Source organism: Simochromis diagramma, unplaced genomic scaffold (genome assembly GCF_900408965.1).
Source record: "Simochromis diagramma unplaced genomic scaffold, fSimDia1.1 OVJJ01000371.1, whole genome shotgun sequence".
Classification (NCBI taxonomy): Eukaryota; Metazoa; Chordata; class Actinopteri; order Cichliformes; family Cichlidae; genus Simochromis; species Simochromis diagramma.
The window spans coordinates 1,163,093-1,187,856 of record NW_024386920.1 but is presented as its reverse complement, the minus strand read 5'-3'; the positions used below and the strand labels follow the sequence as shown (position 1 = coordinate 1,187,856).

At 40.7% G+C, this 24,764-nt stretch overlaps 1 protein-coding gene and 1 long non-coding RNA gene across 15 annotated transcripts in view; both read left to right on the top strand.

Moving 5' to 3' along the window:
- The window catches only part of cacna1g (calcium channel, voltage-dependent, T type, alpha 1G subunit), a 309,568-nt gene that overhangs the window by 67,616 nt on the left and 217,188 nt on the right, over positions 1 to 24,764 (top strand). The gene's annotated exons all lie outside the window — the stretch shown is intronic.
- Positions 1,643 to 23,338, top strand: LOC120736512. The gene is made up of 2 exons (XR_005696522.1): positions 1,643 to 7,818; positions 8,154 to 23,338. It is a non-coding gene; the product is annotated as an uncharacterized LOC120736512 (long non-coding RNA).

The following is a 24,764-nucleotide window of genomic DNA, read 5'->3' as shown; positions in this document are numbered from 1 at the left end:
TACTCATCACCGCTTTGTGTCATCGCTGACAGCTGTAATTTCTTTCCATGCATAAAATGTGACATGTTGGATCATGAGCGATAAGTAGTGTACATTACCAAAAAGATTTGCAGTGCTAAATAATAAATAAGGAATAATTGAAGACACTAAGGAAGTATCTCGGTAATGCATTGTTCCAGAACGTCTTCTGTTTTTTAGATTCTCCAGATCGACCAGAATGACAAACATCAGTTTTATATTCTCTAACTGGATACTCTGATGATAGCTGTTGTAATATTAAAAGTAGCAGCAGTAGCTTCTATTTAAATCTCTATGGACATATAAAAGACTAATAATCAGACCCAATCTTAACTTAAAGAACTCATGGTACCGAATCATCCCAATGGAGCACTTCGATCAGTCTGCTGGCTTTCTTGTGGTTCCCTAGATATTTAAGAGTAGAATGGGAGGAAGAGCCATCAGCTCCCAGTTTGGATTCGGGAGACAGACACCTGGTCTACTTTTAAGGTTAGTCTTAAGATTAGTCTTAAAATTAGTCTGGATCAGTTAACCCTAAACACTACAGTAGGCCTAGGCTGTTGGGAGCTTCCCATGATGCACTGATAATTTCTTCTTCACTCACCTCTTTTCACTCTGTGTTTATAAATAACTCTGCATTTAATAAAAAGCTATTATGGATCTCTGGCTCTTGTCTTTTGCTCTGTCTCCCTGAGCCGTCTTCCACTTCCTGTTAAAAGGGAGTTTTTCCTTCCCACTGTCACTAAATGGTTGTCTAAACAGGAGGTTGTCTGATTGTTGGGTTTTATTGTAGGGCCTTTATTTTGAAATATAAAGCACCTTAAGGTGACTGTTGTTGCAATTTGATGTTATGTAAAACTGAATTGAATTCTGCTGATTCTACTAACTCTGTGACCTCTTATATCAGTTTCAGTTTTCAGTTTTATTTGTCATATGCAAGTTAGCACAGGGTCAACATCGCAATGAAATGTATTTGACAAGCAGAAGACAGTCACTCAGCAGAATGGTACAGTAGAAGAAAAAATAATAATAATAACAAAAATAAACAGAAAAATAGTAAAGAGCAAAATATTAATAAGATGTAGTAAAAAAAACAAAAAAAACAACAACAACAAAAAAAAACAAAAAAAACCCTTTTGTACTGTTCAGTTTGTACTGCTGCTCATTCCTGTGCAATATCCCCACTTTTTTTTTTTTAAATGCCTTATATGTGATATAAGGCATTTGTATCTGCTGTAGGAAAACTATTGTTGTTCAGCCAATATATAAAAGCCACTGAGGGGCTGCTATACTCAGAAATAAATGGCACACGGTGTCGATACATATCCAGTTTGTACATGTGCGAAATTTCTAACTTTTCAGGAGTAATTCAGCTTACCTGGCTGCTTCCATGACCTAAACCAGCGGTCCCCAACCTTTTTTGCGCCACGGACCGGTTTATGCCCGACAATATTTTCACGGACCGGCCTTTAAGGTGTCGCGGATAAATACAACAAAATAAAACTAGTACCGGTACCGAAAAATAGAAGAGTTATTCATAACACACATGAAAAGACCCAGGAAAACCAAGTTAACGATAAAAACGATAACAAAATAACGCTGAAAACCGATAAAAACCCTAAAAACCACACATTTCACACCTGAGCCTCAACTCTCACGGACCGGTACCAAACGACTCACGGACCGGTACCGGTCCGAGGCCCGGGGGTTGGGGACCGCTGACCTAAACCATCGTTTTTAGAGGAGAAGAGCAGTGGTGGGGGGAATAGCACAGTTTCAATCCCTTGTTCTACGACCTCGGTAATAGAGCACAATAAAGCTGATTATTCATTAAGGGAGGCCTGCACTGCGATTGGCGAGTCACTATTGTATGAACTTGCAGTGCCCCTTAGTTTCAGTCTATGATCATAAACTCTGGTTTCAAAAACAAAGATGGTGACGACTAAAATGATCCAATGGAGCTTTCAAAGGCTATATTCGTAAAACCCCTGAGATTACAATTCTCATTTGCCAGGCTGTACTTGGGAGAAACTACAGAAGGGTGAACATTAAAACTCCAAACAGAAGAGCCTTGCCTGGGTCCAAACCCAGAACCCCACCACCCAGAACGCCCCAGTATTATATTTGGTGGTACAAGACTCAGATATCATTTTACTTTTAGCCTGTGAAGTGCCAACAATGTTCCCTCCTGGTTAATCAGGGTTTCATTATGATCACGGTGTTTCCTTAGTCATTCTTGCGTGTCTAGTACGATATTCCAACTAAGCTCGTCGTTGTTATGGTTGGCTCTTAATAATGCTGCACTTTGTGCTGAGCTGGGGCAGTAGGCTCAATCCTTAAAATGTGCAGCTGTGTCTGTATCGCAGCGTGACCTTTGAACTAGAGAACATAGAGCATCATTAATGTGCCTTTCCGTGTGCATGTGTGAATAAATATAGTGGTGTGATGGCTGAAGACAGAGGCGACGGCACATTGGAGTGTCCGGTAAATGATGGACTAATTAGCAGCGGTCCAGATCCCCTTTTACTCCCAGTTTCGCAGCTTGGCTCCGGCGCTGGTTTGGTTTGTTTTTAACTCAAACTGCTCTTCTATTAATGCTTTATGTGCTACTTTTTATTCACTCTGTTTTGCATCCTACCCGTTGGGATGTATGATTGTCATACTTTCCATCTTTTTTGCATTAGCGTTATGGCTCTGACCGTATGACGAGATTGCCCGAGCTCGCCAAGTTTGCGGCTGCAGCTTGAAAACGTGTGTGTGTGGGTCTGTGTGCATGTCAGTATCAATGTGTTTTACTCCTGATGTTTGATTGCCCATATTTGTGGCTTTATAGATGATCTCAGCATTGCATGCTTTGTGGGCCTGTGTTGATGTTGTGTGTGTGTGTGTGGGTGTGTGGGTGGGTGTTTGGAGCCGGCGTGAGGCAGGTTTTGGGGCCAGCGTGTTGTGGTGTAGCATGGCCTCCCTCCAAAGCCCTGTGGCTGTTGAACTTTTATGGCGAGTCAATCGCCGCACAGACCTTTCAGTCTACCCGGTGCGCGTCGCAAACACACACACACACACACTGCGCACGCACACATCAGCAGCAGCCCAGCCTTCATTAGAAGTGCCACCAGTAGCCAAGCCAGCAGCTCGACACTTCAAAGAGCTCTCGCTCCCTCTCAGTCTCTTGTCTCTACCCTGCTCGTTCTCTCATTTTTGGGACTTTTCTTCCCCTTGCCACTTTCTCCACTCCACTTTACAATTCCTGTCTTTCTTCTGCCTTGCTCATTCTTCTCTTTTGCGCTCTCCAGTCCAAGGAAAACCTTTATACTTTGCTCTCTGTGATCTTTTAGAGGAATGCCCCAATGAAAATCTTGCCTTGTGCTGTAAAAACTACCTGCATTTACTTGTAGGCTTCAAAGGTAGCTCTGAAAGCTTTTTGTAGCCTGCTCCTTTGTGAAGAGCAGCACCTGTCGCAACTTGGATCCAAAGCTGGTTGTGCTGGGTTGAACCAAATTCTTTTCTCATAAAATAGATGGAACTGGAGGCTGTGTGAGTTTGTCAATATCTTGATGAAAAAATAATAAAAATAATTGATTTTTGCTGTTTCACTCCTTTCTTATAACTCAGTGCAGGTTCGCCAGCATGTCTTGTAATTATATAAAAATGGAAGGTGCTCAGGTTATTAAAATACCAGTTTTGTATTAGATTACTTTGCTGTCTCTTGCCTCTAAAAATGATGTTGTGCATATAGACCAAAACTCTAATTCTTTGTAGGTTAATTAGTTAGTATATTTAGTCAGTTAATGGCTTCATTTATTTAAGAAATTTACTGGTTCCACCTGCTTAACTGTGGATGTTTTCCTTTGCTTTTGATCTTTCACTGGTTTTTAGCTATTTTATGGCATTTCTTAGACAAACAGTAGTGATCCATAATAATCTGGGTAAATGTGTCCATCAAAGTCGACCAATTTTAACATGTTTTTTCATATCATGACTCATCCACCAGGAGCAAATACACTTAAATGTCTGACTTTCTGTCACAGTCCATGGTTTTGACTCAGGGTTTGAGTTTAGGACTTTGAATGTCTTTAAAGCTTCTTCATTCCAGTTTCTACTGGTGTTAGAGTATAATTATTCCTTAAAGTTTGATTTCCGTTTAGTCACTGTGTCTTTTATTTTTTTTGTTTTGTCATTACCTTGTTTAATTTCAGCTGTGTCTTGTTACCCTGGTGTTTCCAGGTTGTACTTGGTCTCCCTTCAGTCTGTGTCCCCTTGTGTCTCTTAGTTAATGTTTTGCACTTTCTTGGATTCTCGTCCTTTTGTGCATTTTCTTCTTGTGCTTTCATACCTGAACAGAAAGGTCAGTTTTACATTCACCTGGTTTGTTTGTGAGTCTTGCACTCTCCACACCACCAATAAACTGCTTGATACGAGATCTCAGCTGAAGCTTCAGACTAATAAGGAAACATTTGCCTAATTTGGAAGCTCTATATGTATATATTCACACATATTCACATAAATATGACAAAGAGTTTTGACAGGAATCTTTGCAGTCCTGTGAAAAATTAAGTACACCCATGATTTTGTAGCTTGTAGAACCACTTTTAGCTGCAATAACTTGAAACATCATTTTTGGATGATATCAGTCTTTAAGGAATTTCGCCCCACTCTTCTTTATAATGGTCCAAAACAGCATTGGTTGTTGAGGTCTGGACTCAGTGACTGAGATGCACATGTCCTGTGACATCAAAGTATTTCTGTTTGTACTGTCATGAACCATAAAATGTAACATGCTAACTGAGGTTTGAGATATACCTCTCACCTTTTTGTGATTTCTCTAAGCTCTGTTTGTTTGACCCCTATGAAACTTTTGTAGAATACACAGTTTTTTATTGGGACAGAAAAAATATCTAATGAAGGTATTTGATGTATTTTCCTTTGGACAGACCCTAGCTTGCCTTTTCTTAAATTTCCAGGCCTTTATATGTTAATTTTAGCACCTGTAGCTGAATATTTATAATTCGTGTGAAAATAAAAGCATTTTAGATTTGGATGAGCAGTCTGTTTTCCGACCCACAGTCTGTGCCAACAGGTGAGCAGTATTTGATATATTAAAAATACTTCATGTACTGTACTTATAATAATTTTCTCATTAAATTCTGTTGCTGGTAGTGGTCGACTGCATGTAGAAAGAGACACACGGCTGGTATCGGTATTGTTCAGCACAAATGGAGTAATATTCTTCAGCGTGCCAAGCAAGATAGAGTTTTCTCATATTCTCATCCTTTCATTATCTTTGTTGTGTCTTCCTCTGGTTTCTGCAGTTAAACAATCAGTAAGCACACACGCAGCACAGAGAGAGAGGGATGCCATTTCACACTCCATATATCCCAGTCTGAGGGATGCAGGGTGGTAACGGAGCATTATCAGATCCCAGATATTGATTGATTGTCACACGTATTGTTCCCAGGGAAATATAGCCCCGCTGAGGCTAGCTGCAGCTGTGCAAGAAGGTGCTATTGCAGTGAAGAAAAGTTTCACTGGGAGCTTGTAGATTATGGCTACGCATGCCATGATTCAGCATGCACGAGGCTTTTCTGATGAATTTCTGTGCTGATTCATAGAGCAATGATTCATAGTTTTGCATGATAACAAGCCTGGAAAAACAAACAAAACTCACACACAGAAAAAACCCGCAGCAGTGATGTACTGCTGAAACTGAAGTTTGCAAATATTTTTTTATGAGTAGAGTGAAATTAAATGCATTAAAAGGAGCATGTTGCTGAAATGAAATCTCTCACCTAAATTTCTGGTGCTCGCATTGCTGGTTTGGTGTTTCACCAGTGGCCATGTGGTCTCCAGCTGTGTGTATTCCATCACAGACCAGAGGCAAAAACTGTGCCTGGCTCTGACTCAGGGAGACCCCAAATGAGCGTGTCTGCGTGTGCTTGTGTTTGTGTGTGTGTGTAGGTGCATCTAATAGGGGGTAACCCTGACATACTTTAACTTTTCAGCTCGTACCCGCTGCGTCTCTTTCTCACTACAAACCTTTTCTCTCTCGCTCATGTGCTCTCTCTTGCACGCTCATGCGCATGGGGCATTAATAATTCTGCTAATTGTGCAGAATATTTAGTCTAACGCCTGTGTCTACACGAGCAAGAGAGGGAGGAGAAAATGGCTCCCAATTAGCTCAACTTTGAAACTTTGGCCACTATTCTTGCTCTTTTTTTTTTCTAGAAAGTTTCCCCTTGCAGCCCCTAGCTAGGGGTGTGTATGTGTTGGTGTGTGTGTGTGCGTGTGTCATGAGCTTGAGGGTCTGGCACTAAGATGGCCAATTAAAACCACTGCCGGCAGCGAAGGACCAATGGGAACAGGGCGCCAATGCACTTCCCCACCGTCAATGTGGTAACGCAAACCAGATGCAGTTGGGCAGTGTGTGTGTGTGTGTGTGTGTGTGTCTGTGTGTGTGTGTGTGTGTTTGTCTTTGCTAAAGTCTACTGTATGTGTTTTTGCAAATACCTCTTTGCTGATACACAGTTTCTGCTTGTGCACGTAATGAAAATCTTTACCTTTTTGGAAAAGGAGTTGCAGAGCTTGCAGTTTTATTTATGTGAGAACCAAAGGGGTGCAACAAAAAAGGCTCGGATAACAAAAACACGGGATGAGAAAGAGAGGTATTCCCTCTTTCTTCCCAAAGCTATCCCAAAAAGCACAACAGCCCCTGCCTCTGAAATCTCACAAACACACTGGAGCTGCGCTGGCTGACAATCAGTTCTGACGTTCATCACCTAAAACACATCATCCGTCTTTTATCCTGCGCTGACAGCTTTGAATGGTAATTTCATGCAAAGTGATGTCTTGTTATGGCTTTCTTTTAAGTTTTTCAAAGACTTTTTATTTCATCCTTTTATGCTGTTTGATCCTTTTGAAGTTTGAGTGTGAAAAGAAACCCTATTTCTAAAACTTAACAAACCTTTGTTTTGCTTCTTTTTTTTTTTAATATCGGCTACATATAGCTTTCATTTTTTTCATTTTTTTCAGTTTTATAAGGTTCTGATCATAAACAGAATAAAAGGTGGACGCTGTGACGTCATCTACCGGTTTATGAAGTCTGGTTACCAGTCAGACGAGCTGATGATATATGATGATGATGATGATGATGATGATGATGATGGGTGGCTCTGACTGAAACGGCACTCAAACCTGTCATTCATATCCATTGACCAGTGAGCATGTTTGAAATATAGGATGACCAGAATTTCCCAATCATACTAACAGTTTTGTACAGAGTTTGCAAAATTATCAGGAAGGTTTTTACTGATATTCGGATTAGGATCATAAAAAAACAGTAAATATATTGAATTTAGATCATAAAACCTATGGCCTAAAGATTATCATGACCATAGTTCCATAGTGTGTTTCAAAATTTGTGCAGAAGTCCACTTAGACTGACTGCATTATATCTTTCAAACTGGTCTTGAGCAACAGCTCTCAGCTTTCTGAAGGTCTTTCAGTGTCCTTTGAATGTCTTTCAAAGAGCCTAGAGAACTTTTCCTGAATACTAATTAAAGAAACTGCAAGACAACTTGCCTAAGAGAGTGGAAGAATAAAGGTAGCCATACCAAAAGTTGAGTTTTCAAGCTTTTTGTTAGAGTCTGTTTTCGTCTTACATTCTAATTTCAGCTGTGTCTTGTTTCCTTGGTGTTTCCAGGTTGTACTTGTCACATATACATACTATATTCCAATTTAAGTCTGTTTTCCATTTTCTTAGACTTTTGTGCAATACGACTATTTTTAAATGTACGCAAAGTTACCGTTTTCTGTGCAAACATGGCCAGCTTGGCATCACTTATCTTAAATAGCTGATAAAAAGAATCAAAGTATGTAAATATATACAGTATATATTTACATATAGTAGGAAGAATTACTTGAAAAGCTTTGTTTATTCTGTTTTATTGTAAAATTAAGTAAGCTCAAAATACAAGCTCATGGAAATGGTGAAAAGTCTGTAACCACAGTGATATAAAAGCATGAAATGTGTTATTTATAATATGGAAGTATCGCATGAGCTACCCGACTGATCCTATTACGGTTCCTGTTTGCGTCAACCAAACCTTGAGGTGTCTTAGCAGACATTCAGATAACTTCAGATAACTCTTTATGATCAAATACTTCCAGTACTAAGTACACGCCTGTCAGCCTCAGGATCACATCATAGCCAGTTGTGAACTTAAGAAACCTGCTAAACATCAGCATCTTAGGATCATCATTGTGAGCATGTTGCCGTGCAGAGATGAATGTCCGTTAGCTCAAAGTAGTTCCAACCTGTATTCTTAAACTTGTCAATCTTGCGACACTTCAGATTTATCGAGGACGTGACTGGCTGTAGAAACTATCTGGCATCTCCTCCAGACTTGCAATTTAAACCAAGATGGTGTCTGGAGATGCTTTCAGCGCTGCGGTACTTTAGGGATGATTAAACACTTACTCTCACACAAATACACAAACAGATACACACACGCACAACAGCTGTATGCTATATGATGGATCTTAGCATCCCACAAGGCGTAAGAAGAAGAGATAAAGTGGATCAATCTGTGCATGTGCGACCGTCTTTATGGACGTGTTTGCTCTTTGGTTCTGTCTGTTGGCCTCACAACAGACGTACTACAGCTCTCGGGGAAATAGGGAGAGCTGTTTCTGATTACTTCCGCACAATCCGCAATGATAATCATGATGTTTGATTGTCTTTTCTTTCAGCGTGTAAGCACAGATTTTTCCACAAATAAACCAAAACCATGAGCATGATGAATAACGGCGAAGCCTCTCGGGTCTCACTAGCTCTACGCGTGAACTGAGTCACCTCATTTAGGAGCTTTGACCGACCGTGGCACATTTCATTCTGTGATCAATGGTCTGGGAGTTATAGGCAGAGGAGGTAGTCGGAGGTGGGGCACAGGGATGAAGGATACGTGGAAATACGCAGCGACCTGTCCCGCGATAGCCGGGAGAAGTTGCGCAGGGAGGATGATGCAGAGAGGGATGGACAGAAAGAGACAGGCGTTGAAAAGGAGGGAGAGGGATGGATGGAGACGCAGATAGAAAGTGACAGTCAGACAAAGGGGCGGAGGGACTTCAGCCTTCGTTGTCCGTCTCTGGATACAAGAACTCATGATCTGTGAGAGCGATGAAATTGTATTTATTCAGAGCATTATTGCTTTTGCGTCTGCCTCTTTGGGAAGTGATGCTGGCAGCTTTTCTTTACTTTGTGCACCTGTGGAAATGTCACCGAGTTTCATTTTGACTTTTCTAAACTCCAATTTTTCTACTACCAAAGGAATGGTGGTGCAGTAGATTAGATATTAATCTAATCTCTGTTATAACAATCCATCACTTTGCATTTGTGTGACCCGGGTAGGTTTAGGGGTACAGATATGCTCAAGGGTATGTGGTCTTCTCTCCAATAACTCTGATGTATAGATAAGTGTAGTTAACAGAAAGATAACTGTGGCGCGTATAATGGAAGCGTGGACGCTGACATTTTGACTCTGTGTAAAGAATGCATAAAGAATTTCTGTACAATGGTACACACAAAGCAGCAAACCCAAAGGCTAAAAGTTTAAGATAAAGGGGAAAGACTGCAATTCCTAGAATAGCTTGATGAGACTCAAAAGCAAGTCCTATAGACTCCCATGCTAAAGGGCCAAAATAAAAAACACTAAAAGGAAAGCTTAGATAAAAAATGGCTTTGTTTTCTATGAAAATTGTCCACCTTTGACCTTCTATCTGGGGTGGGTGTGGCTCAGGAGGTAGAATGGGTTGTCGACCAATCAGAAGGACATCGGAGCGAATCCCAGGCTGCTCCAGTCTGCTGTCAATGCTTAAGTAATATACTGAACCCAGATCAGTTAGTCTTTAGTGAGTACAGTTCACCTGTATGCTTTATGTATGCTCACCAAACAGCTTTCCGAAATATGGTGATCCTGAAAACATTTCTTAATAACATGATATTTACAATTACATAAGTCAAAATGGAAATTAAAGTCTCGGAAGTCAAACATTATTATTTATGAACTCCTCAACCTTCATAAACACTAATGGCCCTGGTTTCACCAGATGTAATTGACAGTACTGGAAATAAGAAAACATGCCTCCTAGTATCATCGCACTTCAACCTTTTTAGGCATTTAATGCTGGAAAATGTCTCAGAGCCCATCTGAGAAGAAGCTGCAAGTGGAAATGTGAAGGTTGTACTGTCTGCAGTGGTAGAAAATAAGCACTCACGTACTTTGCTCATATACAATTTTGAGGTACTTCACTTGAGTATTCTCATCTTCTACTACTGCTCCCATAGCCCTCTGTGTTTTAGGGAGAAATATTGCACTTTTGACTCGTCTGGATTTGTTTGACAGCTACAGTTAGTAGTAATTTTGCAGCTGAAGGCTTATCCTAAAACAGATGTAGTATAATGACTTATTACCTCTGGAAATAATTTTCAAGTAATTGTTTTAGGGTCAAAGTCCAAAATCAAAATATGTAATGTAATTTTTTTCTATTAAAAACACCTTTTTTTTTCTTCTTTTATAATATTCCCACAATCCATGTTTATTTTCCCATTACACTTCTATTTGTACTCACTTTACTGGATGTAATCTAAATGTAGCAGAATTTAAACGGACCTATATAATAATAAGCTAGCAAGTTCAAAATAACTTTATACCCATCCTGGACAGTGCCATACATAGACACTGCCTGCCACCATATTGTTGTTTTGGCACTAAAAGTTACCATATTTGGCTGAGAAGGTGAAGTGCTAAAGTATCAGGAAACAGTACACAGATCACCAAAGACCGCCTCACAAAACCTGCAGCACAAATGTCTTGGATAGTTTATCAGATAATTTCATAAAAAATGGTCCCAACCGAGGTGAAGCTGAGCAGACAGGGACCAACTACTGCTGTTTTTTACAACAGGGGTGTCAAACATAAGGCCCGGGGCCCAGAATCAGCCCATCAAAGATCTAGCCCAGTCCCAATTTTGGTCTTTTAACCATATTTTCCTATGTTTTACAGTTTTTCATGGTCATTTATACTGCACCAAAGTAATTAAGTTATTGATACTGTTTTTTTACAGTGTTTTTTTTTTACAAGCCAAATAGTCGTTCTAGTACATTTCTTTAATTTACGACAGCAACATTTCTTTGTAATGTAGAAAAACTAAGATGTACTAATGTAATTGCACTTCTTTATCTTATATTAATATTAATATATCAGAGTGATTTAATGACCTAAAGATGTGGGCTGTACATGGCCGACACTGTAAAATGAGTTTGATGTTGTTGCTTTACAATATCAAATGGATGCGTTAGCCACAGAGATCATGTAAGCATGTTGCTTTCATGGTATGGCACGGGCATTTAAACATAGACTGACTCCATGTTGGAGCCTCAGGTGCCCACTAAAGGAACTGCAGTGGTCTCCTAAAGCCTTTTGTGTTGGCCTGACTAGTATAATGACAAAATACCCTGGGCTTGGGATCTTTTTAGTAAACTGCACGTATTCGTTGTTAAGAACGGACAGCTGTGGCCCTGTCACCCAAAGAGGCTCACATTTTAAGCTTAGTTTTTCCAGAAAATGAAAGAAACTCTCGACGGTTTCAGGTTTTAGATGAATTTTAAAAAGTAAACAAAGGAAAATCAACAGAGCTTAACAAAAGATTATCTTTCACCATCCTCCCATCTTGCTATCACATCACAGCACTCACCCTTCGGCTTAATACCCAGAATAGTTTCAGAGTTTCCGACAAACCTGATGGTAAATCCCAAAGCTTTACAGGAATCCTCTGTTAATTAGGATTCACCTTGTGTGGAGCGGATTTTTTCGGATGGCACTGTGGAAAGAAATGCTCATTGAGCTAATGGAACAGAGAGTCTTAGTCTCTAAACACGTTCCATCCCTGCAGTGGAAGAGCGCTGTACGCCTCGGGCCCCTGCGGCTTTATACCTGCTGCCTCCACATCACTGCTCCCAGGTAGCTGCCCACACACATTTACTACTTTTGTGGAAAAGACAACAAGACGACTGTAGTGATGCAGCGGTGCATATAAATGGTGGCAGGCAACAGCTTCCATAAAGCCTTTCGGTTTCACAGCAGCTCTGTTAACTCTGTGCACAACGTCGAGATAGTCTTATCGATCACACATGGAATGCAAGCTGATAATTTAATGCATTAATAGTGAGGTGGATAGGCACATGCGCGCAGATGTCAGCATCCCGGATCATAGATGCTGGGTTTGAGAAGAAAATAAAGCTGTTACCATGCTACAGATACGAGCGTGCACATTTATGTCTTAAAATAGCCTTCGCTGTTTGAGTGTTTGTTTGCAGATCAATGCCGTCCTCCTTGTGTTTGCCTCTGAATGAAAAGATTCAGGGATTAAACTACCACTTCTAAACCAAGGAGAAAGACGAAGACGAGAGAGATGAAGTGTGTGATAGACTGATGTAAAGTCCCAGAGGGAGAAAAAGTAGACCGGCGGTTTAATGAGAAGCCTAGCTCCAATGCAAATGGGAATTGATTGGTGCTGCTGACGTGTCAGGAGATACTTAACTCTGACAGGAGGAGAGGGTTTGTGTGTGAGTGTGTGGGCAAGGATGTGCTTTTGTCTTTTGTCTATCTTATGGTCACCACGTTGTTGCTTTCATCTCCTTTACTTGTCACTTTATGAGCAACATGCAGTTATTCTTTTGTCAGTGCTGATGGATTTTTGACACTTTTGCTTACGCACACATATTACTATCTTTTGGTTTTTTTTTAGGTTCCTTCTTCACTGAGAGCCACAAAGAAAGAATATGAAGCCTACAAGTGTTATTGTACGAAACCTAGTGAGTTAGCTTTATCATCTCATGTTAGCAGAAGTACCTATGGCTCCTGAGGGACCGCGTGTGACATTTAGAAAAGGCGAAGAAGCAAGGCCCTGTTGATCGATATACTCCAGTGTGCCACTGCAAATAAACAGACTTTCTTTCCCTAGGCCAAAACAGTATAGCAATATGGCGCCCCTGGGGTGCCATGTCTGTGAAAAAAGCATTTAAGAAAGCAATTATTCAGGTAAGAGGATACACACAGCTATTAAGAAACAGACTAAGGGTCATTTTCATTGACAGAAATTAACGGCGGTAATGAAAATGCCAAAAAGTACCAGTCAATCAAGGTCAGAGATGTTGTTAACCGTTAACACCGGCGTGGCCTGTAAATGATTCGTAAAATTTCGTTTTTATGAACCGTCCTTTGTAGATTAACATCCTACAGCTCAGTCAAATCCTGTCATCTTTGCTTCCCCCCCTATTTTTTATTTCTCAAAGCCAAGAGCCCTTTAAAAGTTAACAAAGTGGCCTTCAGCTCTCATTTGCGGACAGATCACTCATTAGGAGCTCCATTAGTGTCTTGTGTTGTGTGATCCCAGTGAATTAGCTGCAATCAAGCCGTCTTACTGATGCTAATCTGGAACAACTGAAAGAGGTTAGCCTAGCTGCTGCCGGCACTTCAGTTAAGAGTCGTGTGAGTCACTTAAACAGCTTTCAATACTGCAATTCAAAAGGCAATTTCTAGGGTACAGAAGGAAATATACGTTGCACTGGCTTGCACTGGTTCCCAATAGCAAATATATTATAGAGCCATTGGAGAAAATATTTGGATGCTAAAGGTAATCTATAGAGTAACTAGCTGTACAGAAATGGTAGAAAAAGGGCAATATAGAACAAGAATTTCCAGATAAATACGTCCTTTTAACTCAACAGGCACAAAATTATTGTAGAGCAAAGAATGGACAAGTTAAACATGCTAAAGCTAAAAAGGGTCATTGTGTGACTTTAACTGGTGTATTATACACTTGTTTACCTAAGGAGTTAGTGCAAATTCATATATGTATGTGTATACGTACAGTATACGTATGGTAAATATGGCGGAAGCTAGTTTAATAGTCTAATAGCAGCTAGCTTGATTAGCCATGCAACTTGTGGCTAATCAATCTCTCTCTCTTGGAGCACATCTAAAACTTCTTTCTTTAATTCTTTAACCTTCTTCGGTGACTCAGTGCAAAAAGTTTTAATGGTTTTTACCATGATTATATGTGGGACCATTTCTTAGGCCAATTTCAGGAACTTCCAGTTTCCAATAGTTTCCTGGCAGTCGGTCCTTGCATTATTAATTGAGCTTTGGTGGAGCTGGGAGGAACATTTTGTTATCGTTGGACTGGGCCAGGTTGATTCTTTTCCACTGCTTCCAATTTGCTAAGCTAAGCGAATCAGCTCCTGGCTAATGTTTTTGGTTAAAGTTTATAAAAATCTGTTTGCAACTAAATAGAAAAAAGGCCATCATCGGGTAAATTATCAGTCATTCAGTCATTTGCTCAAGAAGGTATTCTGTATTTCTGTGAGTGCACTGATGAATTCCTGAGTTATCATTATTTTTTTTTTTTCAAATTTTAAAAAGAGATTTTAGCTCAATGCTGCTAAGTGATACACAAAATTACATTGGTGTTCTATACCCAAATATTAAAAACAAGTTAGACAGTTAATAATATGTAACAAATATACAGTCACTTTGGCAAAAACAGAATTTAAAATGACTTAGTAAATGTAGTAAAAAATAGAAACCAATGACAAATTAAATAATGCAATGCTCATTTTCTTGCTATAAAAGACTGAGGAAAATGCACTCACAATATTGCCTTTCGTCATGCTTGAGAGGCTCTTTGGGCTTCAGGAGAACAAAAACACTTCCACACACACACATACTTCCAAATAAAAGCGTGATGCTACAGTTATCTCGCACTGCTGCAGGACATTAATGGCTATTAGCCAACCGCTGGTATTTACTCAGCACCCATTAGGGCTGATTGTTAGCCTATGTGGCTAATTAGCATTCCCCAGCTGGCTCTTTCACTCTGTTATTAGGGCCCTCTTATCCACTAGGCGCTACACTCAGAAATCTATCTGTAATGTGCATCTATCCCATCTAACTGACTTCCATGTTTAGCTCTGTGGCTATTAGCAGAATCGCTAATGATCTTCACACAAGTCCAGAGACTTTATCACTTCAAGGCTGCTTATAATCAATCTTGATCTTTACCACCAGGCTCATGAAAACTTCTCCTTGTATTTGCCATGAGCGTTAAAGCTTCATAAAGATGGAGAACAAAAACCCACTTCCTACACGGTTCTGACTATGGTCAGAACTATTGTTGTCCCCGTTAGCAGGTGTCTGTTTCACTGAGAAACAGATCAAACAAATGCAAATCAAACAGGTGCCCGGCAGTTTGGGTAGTAACACCTAAGCAGAAAATAGATATGTGATAGAAAACTCATGAAACAAAATGCCTTCAAAGGATCTAGTAGTGATGGGCTTATGGAAGTGTTTGAGCATTCAGTTTCATTCAAACGCAGCTGAATCAGAAACTTCACAAAGCCACCAGAGGGACCTTCAAATATGAAGCAGACTCATTACCCTGTCACGTTAAAAGTGAAGACTGAACACTGAGGAAAGATAAGTCATGATGTAATTATTCACTATCATGTCCTGGTTCCATTTTTTCCGTAAAATAAATAAATGAATAAAAGGGAGTATTGGCTCCCCAGTGTTTGTCAGAACAAAGAAATGCATGCTCTAATTGTGCTGTAGATCTCCCTTTCTCTGTCTCGCTCCCCTCTTGCTAGTCTCTGTTTCTGTGTCAAAGGCACATTGTTTGTGCCGCGTACACCTGGGAAGGCATCGGCCACTTCACACAGTGCAGCCCTGGGAACCCCAGAGAGCTGACTGCTCCTCATAATTCCCACAGCTTTTATTCCCCTGGTTACAGATGGGGCTCAGTTAATGTGTGTATCATTGTTTTATGATACAGATGTTTGGAAAATGGTTGTTTGGGGCATGTGTGTTGCAGAAGCAGCAAGTGTGTTTCCTACTGGAGCTTCCATAAGTTTAAAGTATCCTGTGACAAAAATGCAGAAATGTGCCCTCGTGTTGGTCTCGGTTCATAGATGGTTGGGTTTGGTTGGTGCTTGCGCATGCTTTTTCTGGTGCATGTTGGTAAAACTCCTACGCGGCCTTGCACTGAGGGCAGGCGTACATTTCCACGGCCTTTGTATTTTGCATGTTTGTTTCCTGTTTTATTTTGAAAATATTTTCCTCGTATTACTCAGTTGACTTGACTTCCTGTTTTTGTCTTGTTCCGCACGTGATCCCTTCATTATTTCCATATCCATGTTTTCATAATCGTTGGATGCCAAAACTGGAATTAACATCAGGCTATTGACTCAGTCCAAGAAGGTTTTATGGATTTTACCAAAAGAGACCCCAAAATACAGGTTTTGATATTACAGGCAGTCAGTTTAAGCCACCGGTTTCCATTCAGTATGGTCTGCATAAAGTGACTTAGCAAAGGAACAAGGAACTCCTTATTGATACTTATTGAAAATCAACAGCTGTGGTGAACTCCTTACGTCTTTTCAATGTTCTAAAGACTGCTTCTTGTTTGTTTCTATTCTTTGGATTTTCCTTCATTTTCCTAATCTTTCCCCAGCTCTTTCTCCATCCATCTTTCTTTCCACCCACTTCTGTTTTTTCCCCTATTGCTTGCTGGTGTTCCCTCATTACAGGGGCTCGCCGGTGGCTGCTTCCCCCCGCTGCACTTCTCTGTGCGGGCTGCACACAGACTCTGTGTGTGTGCACGTGTTCGTCTCGCTGGGTGTGTGCTTGGTGTTGTTGTCGTAGCTCAGTTGGCTGGAAAAAAATGAAAAATCGTATATTGCTTCCAGCCATTTTTTTAGTTTGTTTTTATTCTTTTTGTCATGAGTTAGGAGGCATTTTAAAGAGATATGTCTAAAGATTAAAAGAAGACTCTTTTTTTTGTATGAATGACTTAATTATTATTAAATCCCTTTCCATTCGGGAGGGAAAAAGCTTTCCGTTTTGTTAAACTAAGAAGGAAAAAAAAACAGCCAATCAAAGCACTCGATGCCGCTTTAAAGACATGCCATTGGTCAAACATCCAATTTTGAGACACATGATATTCCTGCTGCATCTCTGCATGTGTGTGTTTGTCTAATCACAGCCATATGTTTACACATTCCTGTACTGTACATAACATCAACACACACTCACAGCTCACGATGCCCAAACACAAAGATGCCGACTCCATTGCCATAGAAACCGGATCCTAGCCAATAACTAGAAGCAGCCTTCTCGGGAGTGTAAACATTTTGTTTGTTGTCATGGAGAAATGGATACTGTTTGCATGCCACGTAACTTTTTTTGTTTTTTTCCTGATTTGTGCGTGTGTGACCTTTGCCGCGTTGCCCGAGGGTGCACAGGAGAGAGCCAGAGAAGATCAGGGCCTTGGTGGTGTATTAATACCAGCACAGATTTATGGCACTCGCAGTGTGGTGTGCTTTTAGGTGGAGAGATGCTCCAGCTGACACCACGTGTTCTGGACTGGCTGGTGGTTGCGGTTTGGAGCTGACAGCTGATGGCTGCTGGCTTTGTACTGGCGTGCAGGTCTGGGGGAGAGGTTATTTAGGGTTGCTCTTCAATAACTGTTTGTTCTCGCTTGGCTTTTGCCACACGCTTGAACTTTATGACAAAGATAGCACCACCGCAGTGGGAGAAGACATTCAAAAGGAGCTTGTGAGCTCAAAGATTTAAATTTGCTGTTGTTGCATTCGCGGCCTCCTTATGGAAGTCGGCTTGTTCTCTTCCTCCTTTTCTTTCCCTTTCTGATCCTGGCAGGGGCCAACAACAACACAGACCTGGGATTTTTATATAGCTACAGAGAAAGTTTTGAGTCATCCAACACTTAATATCCACAAGGCATTCTCTGAGATTGGCAAAGCTTTTAGAGTCACTGGGGTTTATAGGCTCTTTCTTTCCCTCATACTCGCTCCCCTCGCCTACCTTGCTCTCCCCTTTCTGAGAAGCAGTTGGAGCCTATAGCCATGGCTTATTTGCTTTGTATAATGGGCTGCTCAGTGCCAGAGGATTGGCTTGGCTAGAAGGAGAGACCGGAGGAGAGGAGAAAGTAGAGTCAAGGGGGGGAGACAAAGCAGAGCTTTGCTCTGTGAAGACTGCTGTTCTGGGCCTGTGGCTTCCCAGGTCTCTATTGTAATGACTGTATCTGCGTGCATTAGCATGAAGTAGTGGTCACGAGCTGCAACCAAGTGGAGACTGGGGATACTCAGTGCCCACCAGACGTCAAACCACCCTGCCTGCCCTACTTATTATATACTTTTTGATGGCAAGAAAGGGTCTACTTCTCTTGCTAATGTCTTGGCGATGAGAATACACCCATGCGTTTGAAGTATGGGGAGGAAAAGCTGGCCTCCACAGTAAATATGAGGTTTTTAAGGCTTGGTTTTTGGTTAAGGTTTGATTTGAAGCCTGTAGTGGTTACAGTCAAGGTAGGGAAAGTCTCAGACACATGAAGTTAAGTCACTCCTTAGTAACAAAACTAAGTTAAATGGTGTGATTGTTGTGTGGGTTACCTTACGCTGGTGTTGTAATACAGCACATGTTAGCTGTGTGTCTTTAAAGTAAGTTAATGCTGATGCAGTCACATCACATCTGATGTTATGGAAATTTCATACTGATACAGGATGCTTTCATAGCTATTAAACTGATTTTGTTTAGAGCAGACTGTGGTAGTAGACAAAGCCAGCTGCAGGCAACAACTTATGATCCTCCCAGTTCTTTTAGATGTATAAAATGTTTTCATTGCTCAAGCAGAGTGAAGCTACACAAGAAATAGTCCATTTACCATTTTCCCATGTTGTTAGTCAAAGGCTCTTTTTCCTTCATTCACAATAAGGTTCTGAAATGTTCCAGCTTCTAAAGGGATAGAAACATCCTTGTATCCCTTAGCAAAAATGAAGGGGCACTTTGTCGAAACCTGAGGTTTTGGCAAAGCAACAGGCCCTTGGTATGAGGAGGAACCTTATGTTTTGCATAAAGATGGTTAAAAACAATTGCACTTCCAACAAAACACCTTGAAATGAGCTCTGGTCCCCATGTAGCTGCTTAGTAGCTATATTTAACTGCTCCGCTCTGAGTAAGATAGCACCTATCTGTACTGTAGGTGTGTGCATGTGGCAGTGTGCCTACAACCCAAGAACTAAACTTAACATCTCCCTCAACATTAGAAATATATTTCAGTACTAAACCTTTCCACTACCTCTCCCCCGGCGTCTGCAGTTTGAAAAATGTTTCCTTGTGATTCACCAGCTTATCAGCCTCCATCTACCTCACAGGGACATCGCCGTTATCAAAGTCAGAAAGAGATGCTACTGTCCGTGATTTGCGACAGACCATTCTAATACCCCTTTAATCCTTATTTTGAACATGACAGCAGGAGACAGGCAGAACAAGCTGTTCTGGGCTCCTTTAATAATGTTCACATGAGAGGAAGGCACAGACTGAGAAATTGGAGCGACAGTGCACATTGTTGCTGGTACACAGGTGTGAGAGGGACTTCAAGCTTGTCATAGAAAAAAAATGTATTCAGGATTAAAGTCACAATCTTTGTCAAGTTAAATAAAGGGAATTGAGGAAAGCAGTGTAGTAGGTGAGCATGAAGTACAGCGTGACATCCTCTGAAGCAGTGGTTCACTTCAGGTCCACTTACTGGACTTTGTTCTTTCAGAAAAGTAGGTCAGGCATTGGAAACCCAACCCCAGGTACCAGGGATAATACAGAATTATCTTCTAATCAACATTATACAATTTTGGTTTCCGTTCAAAGCATTTTACTGTTTCTATTGAGGAGTTACATCAGTTTTTAAGCTTAAATATAATTTCCCATTGTTAGAACTGATTGCTAATTAGCTTTTCCTAGCCCTCTAAATATTTGGACCGCGTTTCAACACATGAACGTCCTCGATATCCTGCCTATGAAAGCTTTCATGTGTGCTAATTTTTATTAAGTGTGTGTGTGTGTGAGTGAGAGAGAGAGAGGGAGCGTGTGTGTGTGTGTTTGTGTGCGTTTGTGCAGATTACAGTAGCGTGCCTCCGCTAACTTCCCTGCTATTAGCCTGTGTTCTGTTCCGGGGCCAGATTAGCTGCATTGATAAAGCTGACCTCCTGTTAATCATGCTGATTCTGGCACTGTGCTGCATTTTTCTCATATCGTCATTTCCCTCCATTTGCATATTTTCAACTCTTCACTTCTATTTTTCCTTTTTGTCCTTTAGGCCTTTTATTCTCTCATTTTCTTGCTAGCTGACCTCTCGCTAACCTATCTGTGCTTTACAAGGTGTGTTTTCCTTTTTCTCTCCCTTTCAGAATTAAGGGTCTATTTGTTTGCTGTGGCATTTAAATGGGTTTCCTAAGGTGTGCATGTTTTTGTGTGTGTTTGTGTATGTGTGTGTGCGTGCATTTGGTGCTAATTCCAGTGAAGTGAAGGAGATGGGGCTCTAAATATATTTGAATACAATAGCAGTGACCGGGTGCAAGCGATAGAGACAGAGAGAAGGACCAAGGGAATGATTGTGTTAATGCTTAATTATCGAGAAGCTCCAGGAAACTGAAACACTGCCTGACCTCTTGCCTCGTTTAACACACTTGTCTGTCACTTAAACTTCCTTCCATACCAGATGCATCTTAAAACTTCTGAGGATATGTTTGGATGTCAGCCTACAAAAGGCTGTTTTCAATTTCAGCTATTTGTGGCGAAAGCATATGCTCTGCATTTGTGTATGTGAAAACTCCCTCAAGAGGATTAAAGCTTTATTTAGCCTTCAGATCAATTATTCGTTGTTCATTTTGATTTATCTCAATCACTTTTTGCCTGTTTATGTGATCTTTCATCAGCTCTCCATCTCTGTTTTTATGCCTGTTTTTCAAAATTGGTGTAGCCATGTTTCGAAGCCTCAGTCTTTAGTTTTATTTGGAGCCAGAAGTGACCAAGTTTGGAAACAGTGGAGTGCTAAGTTACTGGCTAATGCTAGCAAGCTTGTTTAGAAATCTGCATAAACAGGCATGGGTACAGAAAAACGAATGATTTCACAAACCAAAACTGAAGAAGTTTTTAGTATAAATATTAGTTCAGTAACACCAGAATAAAAGTAGAATGTGGACCTCCCTACTTCTAGGAAAAAGTGGTTTTGGTTGCTTAGAACTGCATTTGGTGACTGATTGCATGTAGTTGTGTTGGGTGTAATGTGTTACAGTAATCACATTATATTTTTCAGCAATGCAGTAACCTAACACACTACTGTACTACATTCAATAATTACAATACAGTTACAATTATATAGTTAGTTGGGTTCATCAGTTCTCTACATGCTAGGTGGTTAGAAAAAACCCCTCATCAAACAGATGAGCTACTGTCAGATCATTTCAGTTGCTGTGCAGGAGGATAAAAATGGTGGTTAGACTATTGCTTTTGAAGACTGGAGATATTGACATTACTTTTATTATAAAGCATGATGGTAAGGTGCAAACTGCATCTAGGAGAGAAACAACCAATCATTATGCTGCTAACTGCAACCGGCAAGACTGCATGCTAACACAGAGCTAGCCAGGAACCCAGAACCCAGAGTAATGTTAAAGCTGAGTGCATGCTGACCCCAGCCCAGCAGCCAGCCTGCCTTTTGTTAACTCCCATCCTCTGTCTTAACCGGTTAGTGATTTTATTACAGTAATATTACCATTACGCTGGTTTGCATCTTTGCTTTGTGTTGCTGGCTTTGTTTTCATACTTGTTCATACAGAAAGATTTAAATTTGGCAGCCATTTTTGATCATAAGACAGTTGCACGGATTGTAACAGTCTGCAGAAAATTTTTTCAGCTTTCAAGACTGGAGCTGACTGGTATGAGGTATTAAGTGGTAAATTAGTCACAGAGACCAAACATTTTTACTTTTCAAACAACATGAAAGGCATGAAAACATATCTATAAAGAAAGGCTTGTTTTTGAAACCAGTCTCAAGTGGTGACTCAAGGAACTGCAGCTATTCTTTAAGCCCAAGGACTGGGAAAGGATCCACCTCTGTGTGTGTGTGTGTGTGTGTGTGTGTGTGTGTGTGTGTGTGTGTGTGTGTGTGCGCGCGCGTGCGCGCGCGTATGTGTGTGCTCTCTGCTTTCTGTAGGTCACTCTGCCTTCAAACAAATTTATATACTCTCTGTATATGTGCTTTCTGTTCCCCTGGTGTGCGAAAGCTTTTGCCTTCACTCATACTCACACACATACCGTACTCGCGAATGAGCCAGTGCATCATGTCAATTAGAATGACAGAGATGGTGCTGCATCTTACCCGATGGACACACATCTGCTAGTTCATAGTCTGAAGGGCGCTTACTGACTGCAGGTGTTTCTGTCTGTGTGTGTGCATGCATGTGGTAGTTGTAAAGTGTGGTGTCTATTTTACCTGTGCTTTAATAGATTTGACTATATTGTTGTTTTCTGTGTGAGGTTTTTGTCACTTTCCCATCAAAGAATCATTGCAGTCATATGAATGAGTTTCTTCTTTTGTTAAATTGTTTGACTAAATTATACAGTTTGCCTCCTATATAGAAAGTTATAATACGTTCCTGTAAATTTAGTTTATTATTTTGTTATGGATGTAATGGTGGGCTAAGAAAGGACTGAAAACCTTGTCTTATCTTTGTATGAAGAACCCTAACCCCTAACCCTAGACCTTGGACATTTGATCTCTGAGAGCCTAGATCAGTGTCTCCCAACCTTTTGAAGCCATGGCACATATTTCACATTTGAAAAATCACACGGCACACCACCAAACAAAAATGTCACGAAAAGCATATTGAGAATTTCCCCCCGCGTTCCAGGCAGAGTGGAATTGGCTCGGTTTGTCCCCAGTATACCTTTTTTGATTATTTTGACCACTACTCATGCTAGGGCCTTCATCTGGGTTGGAATTTTCTCCAGGACGCAGGTCAGATTGTCTACTTTTTCTTTTCAAATATTTTTCTATTGCTATTACACGCTGCTCACAGCATGACTGTTATGTAATTTCTTCTTCATCTTCTTCTGTTTGACTGGCAGTCGGCAACCCATTTAATTAGAACCGCTACTACTGCCCTCTAGTGGAAGAGATTATAATTGTTCTTACTCACCTAGATCGCTCAGAGTACTAATCAGGTGGAACCAGATAATCTTCGACAGCACACCTGAACATTTCTCACAGCACACCTATGTGCCGCGGCACAGTGGTTGGGAAACACTGGCCTAGGAAGCTGACCTCAGTGTATTAAGGTGGAAAGCAATATCTTGGTGAGAACAACTGATAGGTGAACTGGTGAAGTAAACTCTCACTAAATCCGTTACATATATTAGAAAAATCATTATGGCGCTGCCGTTGCCGACTGAACCTTCGGGTGGTTGGCACTTTTCTTGGAGGAGTTTGGATTTTGTGCCTGTGCCTGTTAGGTTATTTGTTAATTCTCAATTGCACGGGTGTGACTCTAACACAGAGCTGTTGTATCTTTATGATGTCCAGATTGTCCAGAGTATAAATCAGCAAACAGGATATTTTAGTAAAAAACAACAACAACAACAAAAACTCTGTCACTCCAGTTTAGGGTTCAGTCTAACTATCCATATATTTTATGTGGCAGTAGGTGGTTTTCTCTGAATGTGTTCCTCTTCCAGTTGCCTGGAAGATTCTAAGAGATTGACGATTTAACTATATTGCTCTCACCTTGTGCTTACTCACACTGGTGAACTCAATAGCATAATCCCTCTGCATTACTCCAAGCGTGAACAGCAAAGTGGCGTAATCGCCGCCGAGGATGGCGATTACACTCGGCATTAGAGATTCCCTGTTACATAAGTGGCACACGAGAGGTTACTCTGCCTTTGGATAACTGCTGGTTTGACAATCTTAGATGTGTGGGTGAAAAAAAACCAACCTTTGACTGAGCAAATAATGGACATCATAAAAGTATACTGCAAAAATTAGCATATCTGAAGCAGCAGTGGAACGAAATACTGTTCCAACCTGAGATGTGCTGTAGTACAGTGTAGTCTTTTCTCTGCCTGCACCCTGACTGTACTGAAGATATTGATATTTCCTCCCATTGCGTCACCAAGGCAGCTGCTATAGTAGTGTAAAATCTCTCTCCCACTCCTTTTATTCTCTCTTCCTTGACTCTAAAAAAACATTTGCTTACTTTTATTTAATTGGATAGAAGACTAATATTTTTCTTCTCTGTGTGGTAGTTATGGCCGGATGCACAAAAACAGTAAATCTAGTCATTCATGGTTATTTCAAGTAGATCATCTATAAATCCAGTTATATGACAAATGCAATAAACCAGCCTTGGCAGATAGTTGAGGTTAAAAATTAATGGAGCATAGTTCATTTTCTAGATGGTAATTGAAGATGTTGCTAAAAAAAAAATGTTAGACATCTCAGACTTTCCAACACCTCCCTCAAAGTTCTGCTCGGTAGCTGCGACAACTCTGCCCATCGCCTCAGCTACAGATACCACGGCAATAGAGATGTGACTTCACAATACTTCCCAATGAAAGCCTGCGTTGCTAAGCAACTCGCAGTCCGCAGTGGCAAGATACAGGGGTGTTTCCTGGCTGATGAGAGTTATATATGTGTGTGTCTGTGTGTGTGCATGTGGAGGAACTGCTTGTGCTGCGAGCTTAATAGAAACCCTATACCCCCGCATTTTCAATGTAAAACTCACATGTAACAGGCTGACTGCAGCTTAAATGATGCTGTGCATATCCACAAGGGGACATTTT